Source organism: Coregonus clupeaformis, unplaced genomic scaffold (assembly GCF_020615455.1).
Source record: "Coregonus clupeaformis isolate EN_2021a unplaced genomic scaffold, ASM2061545v1 scaf0027, whole genome shotgun sequence".
NCBI lineage: Eukaryota > Metazoa > Chordata > Actinopteri > Salmoniformes > Salmonidae > Coregonus > Coregonus clupeaformis.
The window spans coordinates 523,468-541,145 of NW_025533482.1; positions in this window are offsets into that span (position 1 = coordinate 523,468).

A 17,678-nucleotide genomic window follows, 5' to 3' on the forward strand; every position below is an offset into this window, starting at 1 on the left:
ACATATGTGGAGAGGGTGAAGAGTCCAGATTTAAAGGTTTGAGACACATCACAAATATATTAATAAATTCATGTTGAATTCAAAATTATTGGTGTATCAAATCTTCATCTGATTTGCATGTTACAGTCTAAAAGTCTGGAGGAGGTTCTCCTGTGGCTGGTGGCTCCTGATGTCAGTGATCTGTTCCCTGCTCTCAGCCTGGCTGCAGCCATGGCTCTAACAGCCCCAGTCCAAACTGCTGATGTGAAGAGGCTGTTCTCTACACTCAAGCTGGTAAATATAAACAATGTGCTGTCCTCTACACATTTGTACTCTGCTTTCTTGGCCAAGGTTCACTTGCAATATATACACTACTGGTCAAAAGTTTTAGAAAACCTACTCATTCAAGGGTTTTTCTTTATTTTTAATATTTTCTACATTGTAGAATAATAGTGAAGACATCAGAAGTATGAAATAACACATATGGAATCATGTAGTAACCAAAAAAGTGTTAAACAAATCTAAATATATTTTATATTTGAGATTCTTCAAATAGCCACCCTTTGCCTTGGTGACAGCTTTGCACACTCTTGGCATTCTCCCAACCAGCTTCACCTGGAATGCTTTTCCTACAGTTGAAGGAGTTCCCACATATGCTGAGCACTTGTTGGCTGCTTTTCCTTCACTCTGCAGTCCGACTCATCCCAAACCATCTCAATTTGGTTGAGGTCGGGGAATTGTGGAGGCCAGGTCATCTGATGCAGCACTCCATCACTCTCCTTCTTGGTAAAATAGCCCTTACACATCCAGGAGGTGTGTTGGGTCATTGTCCTGTTGAAAAACAAATGATAGTCCCACTAAGCCCAAACCAGACGGGATGGCGTATCGCTGCAGAATGCTGTGGTAGCCATGCTGGTTAAGTGTGCCTTGAATTCTAAATAAATCACAGTGTCACCAGCAAAGCACCCCCACACCGTAACACCTCTTCCTCCATGCTTTACGGTGGGAAATACACATGCGGAGACCATCCGTTCACCCACACCGCGTCTCACAAAGACACGGCGGTTGGAACCAAAAATCTCCAATTTGGACTCCAGACCAAAGGACACATTTCCACCGGTCTGAAGTCCATTGCTTATGTTTCTTGGCCCAAGCAAGTCTCTTCTTCTTCTTATTGGTGTCCTTTAGTAGTGGTTTCTTTGCAGCAATTCGACCATGAAGGCCTGATTCACACAGTCTCCTCTGAACAGTTGATGTTGAGATGTGTCTGTGACTTGCAGTTTCTGAGGCTGGGAACTCTAATGAACTTATCCTCTGCAGCAGAGGTAACTCTGGGTCTTCCATTCCTGTGGCGGTCCTCACGAGAGCCAGTTTCATCATAGCGCTTCATGGTTTTTGCGACTGCACTTGAAGAAACTTTCAACGTTTTTGAAATTTTCCAGATTGACTGACCCTTATGTCTTAAAGTAATGATGGACTGTCATTTCTCTTTGCTTATTTGAGCTGTTCTTGCCATATTATAGACTTGGTATTTTAACAAATCAGGCTATCTTCTATATACCTCCCTTGGCATTTTTCCTATTTTGTTGCCTTACAACCTGGAATTAAAATTGATATTTTTGGGGTTTGTATCAATTGATTTACACAACATGCCTACCACTTTGAAGATGCAAAATATTTTTTCTTGTGCATATCTATTCACCCCACCCCCACTGGGATTTTTGTCCATTCTTCAAGGCAAAACAGCTCCAGCTCCTTCAAGATGGATGGGTTCCGCTGGTGTACAGCAATCTTTAAGTCATACCACATATTCTCAATTGGATTGAGTTCTGGGCTTTGACTAGGCCATTCCAAGACAGTTAAATGTTTCCCCTTAAACCACTTGAGTGTTGCTTTAGCAGTATGCTATGAGTAATTGTCCTACTGGAAGGTGAACCTCCGTCCCAGTCTCAAATCTCTGGAAGACTGAAACAGGTTTCCCTCAAGAATTTCCCTGTATTTAGCGCCATCCATCATTCCTTCAATTCTGACCAGTTTCCCAGTCCCTGCCGATGAAAAACATTCCCACAGCATGATGCTGCCACCACCATGCTTCACTGTGGGGATGGTGTTCTCGGGGTGATGAGAGGTGTTGGGTTTGCGCCAGACATAGCGTTTTCCTTGATGGCCAAAAAGCTCAATTTTAGGCTCATCTGACCAGAGTACCTTCTTCCATATGTTTGGGGAGTCTCCCACATGACTTTTGGCGAACACCAAACGTGTTTGCTTATTTTTTTCTTTAAGCAATGGCTTTTTTCTGGCCACTCTTCCGTAAAGCCCAGCTCTGTGGAGTGTCCGGCTTAAAGTGGTACTATGGACAGATAATCCAATCCCCGCTGTGGAGCTTTGCAGCTCCTTCAGGGTTATCTTTGGTCTCTTTGTTGCCTCTCTGATTAATGCCCTCCTTGCCTGTTCCATGAGTTTTGGTGGGCGGCCCTCTCTTGGCAGGTTTGTTGTGGTGCCACATTCTTTCAATTCTTTAATAATGGATTTAATGGTGATCCGTGGGATGTTCAAAGTTTCAGATATTTTTTTTAAACCCAACCCTGATCTGTACTTCTCCATAACTTTGTCCCTGACCTGTTTGGAGAGCTCATTGGTCTTCATGGTGCTGCTTGCTTGGTGGTGACCCTTGCTTAGTGGTGTTGCAGACTCTGGGGCCTTTCAGAACAGGTGAATAAATACTGAGATCATTTGACACTTAGATTGCACACAGGTGGACATTATTTAACTAATTATGTGACTTCTGAAGGTAATTGGTTGCACCAGATCTTATTTTGGGGCTTCATAGCAAAGGGGTTGAATACATATGCACGCACCACTTTTCCGTTATTTATTTTCTAGAATTTATTGAAACAAGTTATTTTTTTAATTTCACTTCATCAATTTGGACTATTTTGTGTATGTCCATTACATGAAATCCAAATAAAAATCCATTTCAATTATAGGTTATAATGCAACAAAATAGGAAAAACGCCAAGGGGGATGAATACTTTTGCAAGGCACTGTACCTTGTCACAACAATACTGATTGGCTCAAACGCATTAAGGAAAGAAATTCCACTTTTAACAAGGCACACCTGTTAATTGAAATGCATTCCAGGTGACTACCTCATGAAGCTGGTTGAGAGAATGCCAAGAGTGTGCAAAGCTGTCATAAAGGCAAAGGGTGGCTATTTGAAGAATCTCAAATATAAAATATATTTTGATTTGTTTAACACTTTTTTGGTTACTACATGATTCCATATGTGTTATTTCATAGTTTTGATGTCTCCACTATTATTCTACAATGTAGAAAATAGTAAAAATAAAGAAAAACCCTTGAATCAGTAGGTGTTCTAAAACTTTTGACCGGTAGTGTATATGCAAATCTTAATGTGATTTCTCTGGTTAAATAATAAATACAATTAGAGCTTTTTAAATTAAAATAATATAATTGTATGTTTTTACAGCACCATAAATTGATAAATAGATTAAATGCATGCTGTCCCCATCTCTGTCCCTTTCTAAAAAAAACTAGAAAATGTTGCCGTCTGGTTTGCTTAATATAAGACATTTGATATTTTGATACTTACATATATTTTAGCAATTACATTTACTTTTGATACTTAAGTATATTTATAACCAAATACTTTTAGACTTTTACTCAAGTAGTATTTGAATGAGTGACTTTCACTTTTACTTGAGTCATTTTCTATTAAGGTATCTTTAATTTTACTCAAGTACGACAATTGGGTACTTTTTTCACCACTGGCGGTATCCAGATTGTCATACCTTCATACTGACCTTGTGCCATACCGGATATTCGGTAAAACCGGCACTGAACAAACCCCACTGAGCCTTTGTAATCCAAAGGTTAGCAATGCTAACAAGTATATGTACAAATCCAATAGACAATGCTAACTAAATGCATTGGAAACATTTTAAGTATTTGCAGGACAGACATCCCAGCTCATAACGTTATACAAGTAACACAAAAATGCTCTTCACAGATTGCTGCATGCACAAATATCTTGATCCAGGAGGAGATTCTCTGCTGTTACCAAGCAACGCTTGATTTTGGAACAGTGCGTGACTCACAAGGCTCCGGTCTCTCGTCATTGTGCTTGTAAACAATCACCACGTGACTGGGGACTACTGGTCAACTGCATAATGAAAATGCAGGTGACCGGTAGCTGAAATGAAGAACGCCATCTTCTTTATCTCCTAACGTATTGCACACGTTGACAGCAGGTATTTACTTAAAAAGTAGCTACAAATATTTAAATGTCCCAAAAAAAATTACAATAAATAGTTTCAACGGTATTGATGGTATTGAAAACCATCCCGTGGCTATTTCCAAACACCTTGCTATACGGTATATACAGTATACCGTCCAAGCCTAGAGTGAGTGGTCCCACAACTGCACTGTTTCACTCCCTTCCTCTTCACAGCAGTGCTTAGGAGCACCTGCAGCCTCTAGATATTCCGATGCCCTCTCACCTTGATTTTGGTTCATGTTCATGAACCTGGCGAATATCTCATCACCATTCTCCACTAGCCCATAAGCTGAATCGAATAGCTTCATGTAGGCTCTTAGGGATGCAGAGGAGCCAAGTTGCCTCACCACGTCTGAAGCTGGGGGAAGCAGACTCTCCAGGATCCACCTCCGCTGTAGGTCTGTAGAGGGGCTTGAAACATCAGTTCAACATGCAGACACCTTGTCTCAAAGTTAGCTTCACCTGGGGGCTTTGGTCCCTGAGAAGGAACGTAGCCACTTGGGTTGTGTCGTAGTAAATATATAATGTTATAGCTTGGTCTGACTAAAATCTTGTGCATGACCCATCTTGTGTTGGGCCTTTGTATTTAATACAATGCACAAAGACTTCTATCTTGTCGGCCTTATCAGCAGGTGGCTATGGACAACACCCACGCCATAGGTCTCTCAGTTCTCCCAACTCACGACTTCTTGCTCTGAGGACATACACACACACACCCCCACACACACACACACATATACACACACACACACACACACACACATCATCATTGTTAAACATACACACACATACACACACACACACACACATACACACACGCACACACACACACACATCATCATTGTTAAACATACACACACATACACACACACACACACACACACACACACACACACATACACACACGCACACACACACACACACACATCATCATTGTTAAGCACACACACACACAAAAACCCCCTTCTCTTAGGCTGAACATCTGAAGACAGAGAACCCGACTCAGAGCCAATGCAATGGAGGTGACCTCGACCAACTCATCAGGACCAATCAGAAGATCAGAACTACTAGAATCAACCTACTTTATTTTATTGTATAAAATGTCAGCACACAATGTTTAGGGGCTCGCTCTCAGATATCTCCCTACGAGGTTGACGAACGGGTCCGTGCACGCGATTTACAGATATCTTTACCTCTGAATAAACTGCCTTATATTATACAATTATCCACCTTGTCCGAAAGTCTCTACTTGGTCTCCGTTCTCCAGTAAACTTGTGATCATCAACAAAATTGGTAGCAGAGGGTGGTTTTCTAACTCTGAATTCGGTCCATAAAAGTTGATAGAGACAGGAGACAAGTAAGAGACGGATCTGAAAGGACGGGTGACCTGTCCGCAGGAGCAGCCGGGAATCCAGCTCGCCTCAGGAAACTGATCTAAACCGACGTCAATACAAAGGTAAGCAGAACCTGTTAAAACAAAATCTGCATATTGTATTGTAGGTTAAACCAAATTATGATCAGTAGTACTGGGCGTGAGTATGGATTACTGTTAAATTTATAACATATATGACTCAAAAGGCACATGTGTAAAGATATCTGAAATCTTAGGTTTTTACTGTTGAAATGTGACTCTAAGAGAAGAAGTCTAGTTACAGTGGTTTTATTTTCTGTTGAATTGTGATTTTCTAGTGAGGAGCCTATTACAGAGGTTTTGGTTCACAAGCGATGGACCCTTTTATTTGATCCACAAGAGAAGGATCTGGTGACTTGATAAAAAGATTCAGATAGTCGGGTTGAGTTAATTCCGTGAGAATCCAAGTCCAGAAAAGGTTCTCCCGACTAGACGCCAGTTGAATGGTTTAAACGACTGGGAGTCTCCTTGAGGAGAATCAAAAAAATAAATAAAAAAAATACAAGTTCAGATAGTCGGGCAATTGGTTGACGTGGCACTCAACTATATGTACTGTGAGGAACTCAAACTGAATTCGTGTGTTGATGCTGATATGTAATGAAAAATGTAATTGTTGAAATGATAACCTGAATGTTGTGTAAGATTGGCCGTTTCATGAGACTAACTAGTGGATAACTTTTAAGAGGACCACCGAGTCCTATTTTGCCTGTTATGTAGCCGCTGCGCTAAAAGCTGACTTGAACTTTTTCCCTCTTGTGGTGTTGGTATTTTCATAATTCCTAAAATTAGATTGATAATTATTTTGGAAGCGCTCGAGTTTGTTAATATATTCTTCCAAAAGGGCGATTCTGATACCTTTTGGGAAAATATATAATAATTCGAATAATTGAAAAACAATAATACCTTTTGCAAAATAATTCCTAATAATAAAGTATTGAAAATTTTTTGTGTACGAGGGTGGGACATCAGAGATAAATCTCAGTCAGCGCCAAGAATACATTGCTGGATTCGGCCAGTGACGGGCTAAGTGCACCAAGATAGTCAAAAAAAAACAAAAAAAAAACTGTATAACCATGGCAACCACTACCGTCCCAAAACTCAAGTTTAATGAATATCTAGATCAAAAAATACAGGATAGAGCGGGAGTGGTGCCGAATGGTTTTTTAATTCGATCTAAAAGTTGGTGCGAGAGGAAAAGGCAAATCATCGATCTAAAAACAGACGGAAGAGTGACCTGAAAATCCTGGAGAAATCAACTATTCGTCTTGGCTCAGGAAACCTGATCAGAGCGCGCTCTTCTAAAAAGGTATGCAGAGCCTGTTAAAACGAAATCTTGCATATTGTATTATAGACCAATACCAAATTATGATCAGTAGTACTGAGCGTGAGTATGAATACTTGTTAAATAATTTTCCATCCTAATGAATTAAGGCATACATGAGATATCTGGTACTGTGTTTTATACTAAGGAATTAAGGAATAAGGAATAAGGAATAAGGAATAAAGATAAACGTATCCAGAATGTGTCGAACTACGGATTGACGCATTGGTGGATAAGATTTGACCCACAACTAGATTCCTAAAGGGACCCAGTTTGAACTGAGACCTTTTGCATAAATCCTATTAGGGGAGGTCCTACCCTATAGGTTGCGAGGAGGTAGAAGTTTAACTGTGGCAGAGTTCTAGACATTAGGTGGAGGGAGAGGTATGGTTTTGAGGGACGTCTGGACGCAGATAAACTCGAATCCATGCTTAAAACAGATACATAAGGTGTGTAAAGGAGAAATGAGCAGTGAGAGAGAAAGAGAGAGTTGCGAGGGGAGGGGCTGGAGAGAGCGAAAGTGTGGCTTTTGGAGCAAGGAAAGACTGGAGTTGGCTGGAAACACCACGGGGTGATTATTTGAGAGGTGCCTGTGGGTTTCTGACGAGGGATGAGATGGGTGAGAAAGTAGAGAATATTTACATTTGCGGTGATTTGGCAGACGCTCTTGTCCAGAGCGACTTGCAGGAGCGATTGGGGTTGAGTGCCTTGCTCGAGGGCACATCGGCAGATTTTTCGCCTGGTCGGCTCGGGGATTGGAACCGGCGACCTCTCGGTTCTTGGCGCGGCGCTACTGATCACTAAGCTGCCTGCCGCCCCATATGAGTTTAAGGTTGTGGCGTTGTTTGATCATGTGATAAGGTTTAATTTGTAATCGGACCATAACTAAAGTGGTTGTAGAAGTAATGTATAGGTAGGGGAGAGCCAATAGGGGGCTCCATTGAACTATTATGGTTTATTTGGCATTTCAATGGCATAAGGTGAAATCTGTATGCATGAGGGGAATTCGATTATGTATTATTATAGTATTATGGACACTCCGTAATAAATAAACTGAACCAAACAAGACGTTACTACAGCAATAGAGAATAGTTAATGTTGTTACGTTAGTTCTTAAACCCGATGATAGAGGAAAATGCAGAACGCTGTTAGAGTGTGTTTTATTTAGGCTACTAGGGTGTTTGAGACGGAAGGGCTGGCTAGACGGGGGTGATGACGTGGCTGGATGTGCGACGTGAAAGTATTTACTTTGTGAGAATCGTAGATGGTGTGGAGTGACTGGCGATGTCCCTGGTTCGAACACAGGTAGGGACAGTAGACAAAGCTTTCGCAGTGGGGCTATATACCTAGATTACTATGTGGATGTGAAAGGTTGAATTAGATAGCTTAAATAGAAGTATTCTAGAAAAGTCTATGAAAATATGTTATAAGGTTACCATGCGCTCTCCCCGAAGGAGCAAGGGGAGGGTGAGAGACAGTACAGTTCAGATGGTAGGAACATTATTAAATGTATGCTAATCAACGATAGCAAGTATTTGTTTTATTAATTAGGGCATAATCAGAGAGAACAGTTAAATAAATTGAATAGCGAACTGAAATGGTTTAGCGGGAAAATATAAATGTTTGGTACATGTAGCAGAGTTAGGGTAATCAATTAAATAATAATTGTATACTCGAGGAATTTTGAGTGGTTTTATAGATTAGTTATGAGGAATTAGATTGATACAAACAATTATTGATGGGTTAAGACTGGGGATAACCAGGAGAAAGAGATTAGCTCATCTCGTTGGAATGTTGCCAAGGGCTAGGGGAGCAGTAGTGAAGTTAGGCCGTATTTAGGTCATAAAAGTGAGCTACCAAATTAAGGCCTGGCTATTTGTGGTTGTTTTTCAAATTGGGTTTTCAAATAAAAAACAACACACCTAGTATGATGTTTATAAAGCCTTGTTTCAATTTTTGGGGGGTTTTCAGCAGGTCAAGGGTTATAGGTCTTAAAGGTGCACACAGTGAATTTTATGGATTTTTTAGGTTTTGGCTGAGTTTGGGGTATATATGATTTCTTATGAGAATGAATGTCATGAGGACTTAATGAACACTTGGGATAACTAACATTTATGAAATATTTAGAATAATGGTAATTGTTTAGTATACTATGGGATTAAACAGTTCGTTAAATGATTTCAATGGCCTCTGAACTCTGTTTTAACATTCTGGTGTTAATTAATCATCCACACTAGTACATTCTAAAGGCATGAGAGGAAGACTTTAAGATAGTTTATTTTACTAAGTTGAGGGTAATTTATAGTACTGTGAAAATTGTGAAGAAGATTATAATTTGGTAATAATATATTTGATTTGAACCATAAATAACAGAAGAGAGAGTGGAGGAATGGCAATTGGATAATGAAATACCAATATTAACTAAAGTGATTGTTTAGGTAGGTGGTAATATTGACACATGGCCAAATCATGTGTCAAAGAGGGGGATGGTTGGATTAAATATTAAATATATACGAAGGAGAGGACAAAATACTTTATTAAATATATACGAAGGAGAGGACAAAATACTTTAAAAAAACAAACATGTATGATAGTTTATTAACCACACCTGTATGTCAGAGGTTTTGTGCCCCACAGGTGAACTAAAGGAGAAGGTGACCCACTCTATCTAACCAGGAGACTGAATCAGGCCTGGCGGAAGGGCCCTACCAAGTACTGCCTTTGCCAGCAGAATAGCTGAGAGATCCATCTGGGTGCATGTCACACACTGTACAAAACCAGCTACACCTGACGAACAAACACAGAGTTAGGAGAAAGATCCGATCACCACTATGGTTCGGGGGTTGCCTCCTTAACGAAGATTCCCTTACCCTGTCTGATCATCCCTGTGTGAGTTCGATAGAAGGTAAAGCAATGGGTTGGCCTCTGGCATCTGACATGTTCTCAGGGCAAGGGGTGGGGATTCACAGGTCTCCCGACGGTAGGTAGCTGTCTGATTGTGGGGGCCATATTCCTAACACACACGGACCCTCCTGTTTCAGCCAGAAGTGGTAGTTAACCTAACACAAGTTGAAAAGGCATAGGAGACAGCTAGACGTAGGGAAAGGGGAAATTCTAGAGTAAACCTCTCTGAGGGAGGTAGTGAGACCGGGGCTGTGATAAAGATAGTGCAAAACTATGGACCTGGAGGAAGTAGTACAGGTGGAAACGGGGTATAGAAATCTTAACCTGTGGTTGGAATGGATTCAGTATACGGGAAAAAAAAACTATGTCTAAAGAGGACTGTTTTGCCTGTAGGACAGCCAAACCAGGGATAACAACTACTCCGTTCCCCTTGACAGGCTTTAACTCTCTGTCAGGTTTTTCCTCCATGCAAGCCACCTGGGAATGTGGTGAAAGAGTCTTATGGTAACTTGCACTATCTGTTTCCCCCGATAACAAAGTCATCCCGACCTGGGTTGCCTCAGTTTGAAGTCACAGGGGATTCTTATTATTGTTTTTCTAGGACTAGTAAGGATAGGATACAGGGTAGGGCATCTTAGCTCCTGCTCCCACACAGAGAATGTCACACCTAAAGAGACCATGACTAAATCTCTCCTCTTTGTTGCAGCAAGAGGATTATAGGAGCCAAAACCAGGCCCGTGCTGACATCTGATGGATGTGTGGTGATAACTGATTGTGAACTCACCTACATACGCAAACAATCAAACGTGTCAGAGATTGGTGAGTTGTCACATAGAAAGTAGGACCTCCTCCCGGGATCCTTTGATGAAAGGATATATATTGATGGGATCCACAATCAGATCGCAGCTGGGTTTGAATCAAGTATTTTCTGGTGGTCAAACAATTAATAAAAATGTAGATTGGATAAATTATATTTAATATAACCAGCAAAAAGATTTATTAACCACACTCGTGATGCAATAAAGGGATTAGCTGAGCAGACAGCGGCAACTAGCTTAATGACATGGCAGAATAGAATAGCTTTAGATATGCTTTTGGCTGAGCGGGACGGGGTTTGTGTTCTGTTTGGATATATGTGCTGTACTTTCATCTCCAACAATATAGCACCGGACGGGCCCGTGACCAAAGCGCTTGAGTGACCATCACCACGCTGGCGAACGAACTGGTTGAGAACTCTGGTATTGATAGCTCCATAAACGGTTGGTTTGATAACGTATTTGGTAAATGGAAAACTATTGTTGTGACTATTCTGGGTGAAGTTATGGCCTCTATGGGTATACTTGTTCTTTGTGGATGTTGCCTTATTTCCTGGCTGAGTGACTGGTTTGGTGAGTACTCTTCTATGGTGGTTACTGGATTTCTGACCCTAGTAATTGTGTTTTTGCTGTTAATGTGTTGTGCTGCTTGCATCGTCCCTTGTCTCAGGAGGTCAGTGGTAGGAGTGGTGCAGGCGTCAGGTATGATGCTGTTGTTACGGCCCAGGATGATGCAGGTGACTCTGCTACTGACTCTGAGACCAAGCTGGATGATCCATGTTTTGCCTAGTAAAATACATACACGCATTTATTTTCAGTTCTTGCTCATTTATTACCTTACGTTTTTTACTAACCACTGTGATTGTTTATTCTTCCTGATGTGAAGGTAAAGGATTCCTGGGTGGCTGGTAGCCAACTCAGTACATGTTAGGTGTAGGGGAGGAATAGAGGGTTAAAATTATTATTTTTATTTTCTATTAACATTAAATGTTGTGATTTAATTTCCATATCCTGTTATTCTTAAGGGTGATTATACTCTGTTTAGAGTGACACCATAAAATTGTTGGGTTTTATTTTTTGGATCTGTATGTGATGAATAGCTTGGAAGGAATGCATTAATGAGGAGCACTGTACTGATATGGATTGTTTCACATAACAGGCTGATAAGAACACTCTCTCTTTGTTGTCTGTGAAACTGTCCTTGAACATGGGTACATGGAGTACAGTTTTTGGGGGCTCGTCCTTTTTGGGTGCTGACTGTTGTACTATTAATAAAAACGTCGATAGAATTAACTGCATACATTAATGTTAAAATTAGGCAATTGGACACAACAAGGTTTTGAGGCGGTGCATGGCCAGTTGGCTGCAACCTCTCTCATGGCTTTCCAAAATCGTATTGCTGTCGACATGCTCCTGGCTGAAAAAGGAGGAGTATGTGCTATGTTTGGTGAACAATGTTGTACCTTTATTCCCAACAATACAGCCACAGATGGCAGTTTGATAATTGCCCTGGAAGGGTTACGAACTCTTAATGGTAAGATGAAGAGCCACTCAGGGGTGGACACTTCAATGTGGGACTCTTGGATGGATGCGTTTGGTAAATATAAAACGCTTGTTTCTTCTATACTTGTATCCATCTCAATTTTGCTGCAATTCTAGTGCTTTGTGGATGCTGTTGCATTCCATGCATACGGACGCTGACAACCAGGATTATAACCACCGCTATTGATCCACATCCTGCAGATAACGGTCAGATGTTTCCTTTGCTTGCTATTGACGATGCTGACCAAGGATATCTGGATGATGAATAGCATTTAAGCTTTTTGTCACGTCTCTTGTGAGACGTGAAGAGGGGGAATGTAAAACTTTATCTTCTGATAAAGTTTTCCCTATTTTGCCAATTGCAGCATTTAAGCTTTTTGTCACGTCTCTTGTGAGACGTGAAGAGGGGGAATTAAAACTTTATCTTCTGATAAAGTTTTCCCTATTTTGCCAAATTGCAGCATTTCAGCTTTATGTCACGTCTCTTGTGAGACGTGAGGGGGGGAATCAAAACTTTATCTTCTGATAAAGTTTTCCCTATTTTGCCAATTACACTGTTAGCTTGTGTCACGTCTTAAGTTTTCCTTCTTTACTGTTACTTGGTCACGTCTCTGGGGAGACGTGAAGAGAGGGATTTGTCGTAGTAAATATATAATGTTATAGCTTGGTCTGACTAAAATCTTGTGCATGACCCATCTTGTGTTGGGCCTTTGTATTTAATACAATGCACAAAGACTTCTATCTTGTCGGCCTTATCAGCAGGTGGCTATGGACAACACCCACGCCATAGGTCTCTCAGTTCTCCCAACTCACGACTTCTTGCTCTGAGGACATACACACACACACCCCCACACACACACACATATACACACACACACACACACACACACATCATCATTGTTAAACATACACACACATACACACACACACACACATACACACACACACACACACACACATCATCATTGTTAAACATACACACACATACACACACACACACACACACACACACACATACACACACGCACACACACACACACACACATCATCATTGTTAAGCACACACACACACAAAAACCCCCTTCTCTTAGGCTGAACATCTGAAGACAGAGAACCCGACTCAGAGCCAATGCAATGGAGGTGACCTCGACCAACTCATCAGGACCAATCAGAAGATCAGAACTACTAGAATCAACCTACTTTATTTTATTGTATAAAATGTCAGCACACAATGTTTAGGGGCTCGCTCTCAGATATCTCCCTACGAGGTTGACGAACGGGTCCGTGCACGCGATTTACAGATATCTTTACCTCTGAATAAACTGCCTTATATTATACAATTATCCACCTTGTCCGAAAGTCTCTACTTGGTCTCCGTTCTCCAGTAAACTTGTGATCATCAACAGTTGGTACTATGCTGTGGCGGTGTCACTCCTAATAATATGCTCTACCACAATGCATTGGACCTCAGGTGGGTTAATCACATCATCGTCCATTACCTCAGTCCTGGTTGGGGTTGTTTGCCTCCTAACTGTGGACTTCCTCATGTCTGAATGATGGGGTAAGTGAAGTGGCGTGGTCTTTGTGAGGTCATACCTTCTCTCAGCAGATCGTCTCAGTAGGGGTGTGTCGCTATCGTCATAGTGGACACGGTCATTGCCAGAACTACTAATGTCATCTGAGTCGTAAGGAGCAACTAGGGTAAATAAAATTGATTGCAACCTTTTTACAAGAATTCAAATGGCCAAAATAAAATATGAATGTTCATCTACCCTGGTAGTGTTTTTGTGTTGTGTGAACTCTCAATTGCATAGCTGAATGATGGGTGTTGGATTTAGCTCCTTTTTCCTCGATGTTGAAGGCAGACAAACTGATCGCACAACGGGTGTCGTCACACCAACCGCACGGGTGTGAATTCTCAACAAAAAAGCTCTTGGTAGGGTGTTAGGTGACGCGACAAACAATGGACGCTATACAAGAATAAATCATTTGAAAACATGAATGTGAACGTTCTTACCAAAAATCACAAAACTGTATGTTAGATTTACGTGATATGAGCCCAAATGTAAACTACGTGCCGTGCTTTGAACGCTCAATTCTGTGGGACAGCTTTTTTATGAAACCCGCAAAATCGGTGTGTTCATATTTGCTCTTTGCGATGGGTACTCCTCACTCTACCAGAGTAAGATTGATGTGACAATGTATTGCCAACAAGTCTGGGAAAGTCCTCAGGTTGTTTAACGGTCATCAGACGTCCTTGGACTGAAATATAAGGTATAACGTTTTTTCCTTCGCTTCTGTCATTCAGATGTTTTCAGAGACACGAAAAAAACATAGCAGGTTACAAAGTAAAGCTTCGTAGCTACATTTCGGTGTGTGGGTTGTCAGGGATTGGTCCAAACTCACGTGGCGTCACCTGATGATGAGATGCTTGCTGTGTGAGGGAGTGTTTGTTGGCTTGACGCCGTTTGTTAAGGTAATGATCTGGGCGAGAGGCAGCATTGCTCTGCAGTGGCTGTGTTGGTTTTGATGGTAGCTGTGATGGATTGATGGTTTTATTATTTTAAATTCAGTGGCTACAGCCCTACAATTGATAAAAACATAGGTAAATACCAGTGAATTGAAAATGTGTCCCATCTATCTTCCTGTGCAGGTGGCTAGCAAACAGCTCACTCTGTTCAAATCAAATCAAATTGTAGTAGTCACATGCGCCAAATCCAACAGGTGTAGACCTTACAGTGAAATGCTTACTTACAAGCCCTTAACCAACAATGCAGTTTTAAGAAAGAATACCAAAAGAAAAAAGAAGAAAAAAAAGATAAAACAATATGAAATAAAAGTTACAAATAATTAAAGAGCAGCAGTAAAAATAACAATAGCGAGGCTATATACAGGGGGTACCGGTACCGAGTCAATGTGCGGGGGCACCGGTTAGTCAAGGTAATTGGGGTAATATGTACATGTAGGTAGAGTTATTAAAGTGACTATGCATAGATAATAAACAGAGAGTAGCAGCTGTGTAAAAGAGGCGTGGGGGGGGGCAATGCAAATAGTCTGGGTAGCCATTTGATTAGATGTTCAGGAGTCTTATGGCTTGGGGCTAAAAGCTTTTTAGAAGCCTCTTGGACATAGACTTGGCGCTCCAGTACCGCTTGCCGTGTGGTAGCAGAGAGAACAGTCTATGACTAGGGTGGCTGGAGTCTTTGATCGTTTTTAGGGCCTTCCTCTGACACCGCCTGGTATAGAGGTCCTGGATGGCAGGAAGCTTGGCCCCAGTGATGTACTGGGCCGTACGCACCACCCTCTGTAGTGCCTTGCGGTCGGAGGCTGAGCAGTTGCCATACCAGGCAGTGATGCAACCAGTCAGGATGCTCTCGATGGTGCAGCTGTAGAACCTTTTGAGGATCTGAGGACCCATGCCAAATCTTTTCAATCTCCTTAGGGGGAATAGGTTTTGTCGTAACCTCTTCATGACTGTCTTGGTGTGCTTGGACCACGTTAGTTTGTTGGTGATGTGGACACCAAGGAACTTGAAGCGCTCAACCTGCTCCACTACAGCCCCGTCGATGAGAATGGGGGCGTGCTCGGTCCTCTTCTTTTTCCTGTAGTCCACAATCATTTCCTTTGTCTTGATCACGTTGAGGGAGAGGTTGTTGTCCTGGCACCACACGGCCAGGTCTCTGACCTCCTCCCTATAGGCTGTCTCGTCGTTGTCGGTGAGCAGGCCTACCACTGTTGTGTGATCTGCAAACTTAATGATGGTGTTGGAGTCGTGCCTGGCTATGCAGTCATGAGTGAACAGGGAGTACAGGAAGGGACTGAGCACGCACCCCTGAGGGGCCCCCATGTTGAGGATCAGCGTGGCGGATGTGTTGTTACCTACCCTTATCACCTGGGGGGCGGCCCATCAGGAAGTCCAGGATCCAGTTGCAGAGGGAGGTGTTTAGTCCCAGGGTCCTTAGCTTAGTGATGAGCTTTGAGGGCACTATGGTGTTGAACGCTGAGCTGCAGTCAATGAATAGCATTCTCACATAGGTGTTCCTTTTGTCCAGGTGTGAAAGGGCAGTGTGGAGCGCAATAGAGAGTGCATCATCTGTGGATCTGTTGGGGCAATTTGCAAATTGGAGTGGGTCTAGGGTTTCTGGGACAATGGTGTTGATGTGAGCCATGACCAGCCTTTCGAAGCACTTCATGGCTACAGACGTGAGTGCTACGGGTCGGTAGTCATTTAGGCAGGTTACCTTAGTGTTCTTGGGCACAGGGACTATGGTGGTCTGCTTGAAACATGTTGGTATTAAAGACTCAGACAGGAAGAGATTGAAAATGTCAGTGAAGACACTTGCCAGTTGGTCAGCGCATGCTCGGAGTACACGTCCTGGTAATCCGTCTGACCTGTTTTACTCACATCAGCTACGGAGAGCTTGATCACACAGTCATCCGGAACAGCTGATGCTCTCATGCATGTTTCAATGTTACTTGCCTCGAAGCAAGCATAGAAGTAATTTAGCTCGTCTGGTAGGCTCGTGTCACTGGGCAGCTTGTGGCTGTGCTTCCCTTTGTAGTCTGTAATAGTTTGTAAGGCCTGCCACATCCGACGAGCGTTGGAGCCGGTGTAGTACGATTCGATCTTTGTCCTGTATTGATGTTTTGCCTGTTTGATGGTTCGTCGGAGGGCATAGCGGGATTTCTTATAAGCTTCCGGGTTAGAGTCCCTCTCCTTGAAATCGGCAGCTCTACCCTTTAGCTCAGTGCGGATGTTGGCTGTAATCCATGGCTTCTGGTTGGGTTATGTACGTACAGTCACTGTGGGGACGACGTCATCGATGCACTTATTGATGAAGCCAGTGACTGATGTGGTGTACTCCTCAATGCCATCGGAAGAATCCCGGAACATATTCTAGTCTGTGCTAGCAAAACAGTCCTGTTTCAGCCTAGGCTAATTATTTGCTGGAAACGGTGCAGTTTGTCCTCCCATCACTAGAGTAACTCATCAACACCAAACATAACATTACTATGTAACCCAATTCAGGTGTAGGCCTACCTTAGAATTAAGTTATGTTATTAGACTAGTGTTGTAGTCTTCTGTGTTACAGTTCAGACTTAGTGAGAAGTGTGTGTCTGTGTTAAGCTGTGTGTGTCTGTGTGGTGTGGTTTGTGTGTTGGTGGGGATGTTGTGTGAGTATGTGGGGATGCTCAGAAGTCAGTCTGTGTGTCTCTGTTTGTGTGTGTGTGTTGATGGCATCTTACTCCATAGTGTAAACATTCTTCATTGCTGAAGCATAGACCCCTTTCTGTGTTTGCAAACATTACCGCACGAGGGCAATGCACACAAGTTGGTGGCAGAACAAGGGGGAGTTCTTATAGAATGCCAGCAAAAAAAGGTTCTGTTGCTTATGAGTTCATTTCACA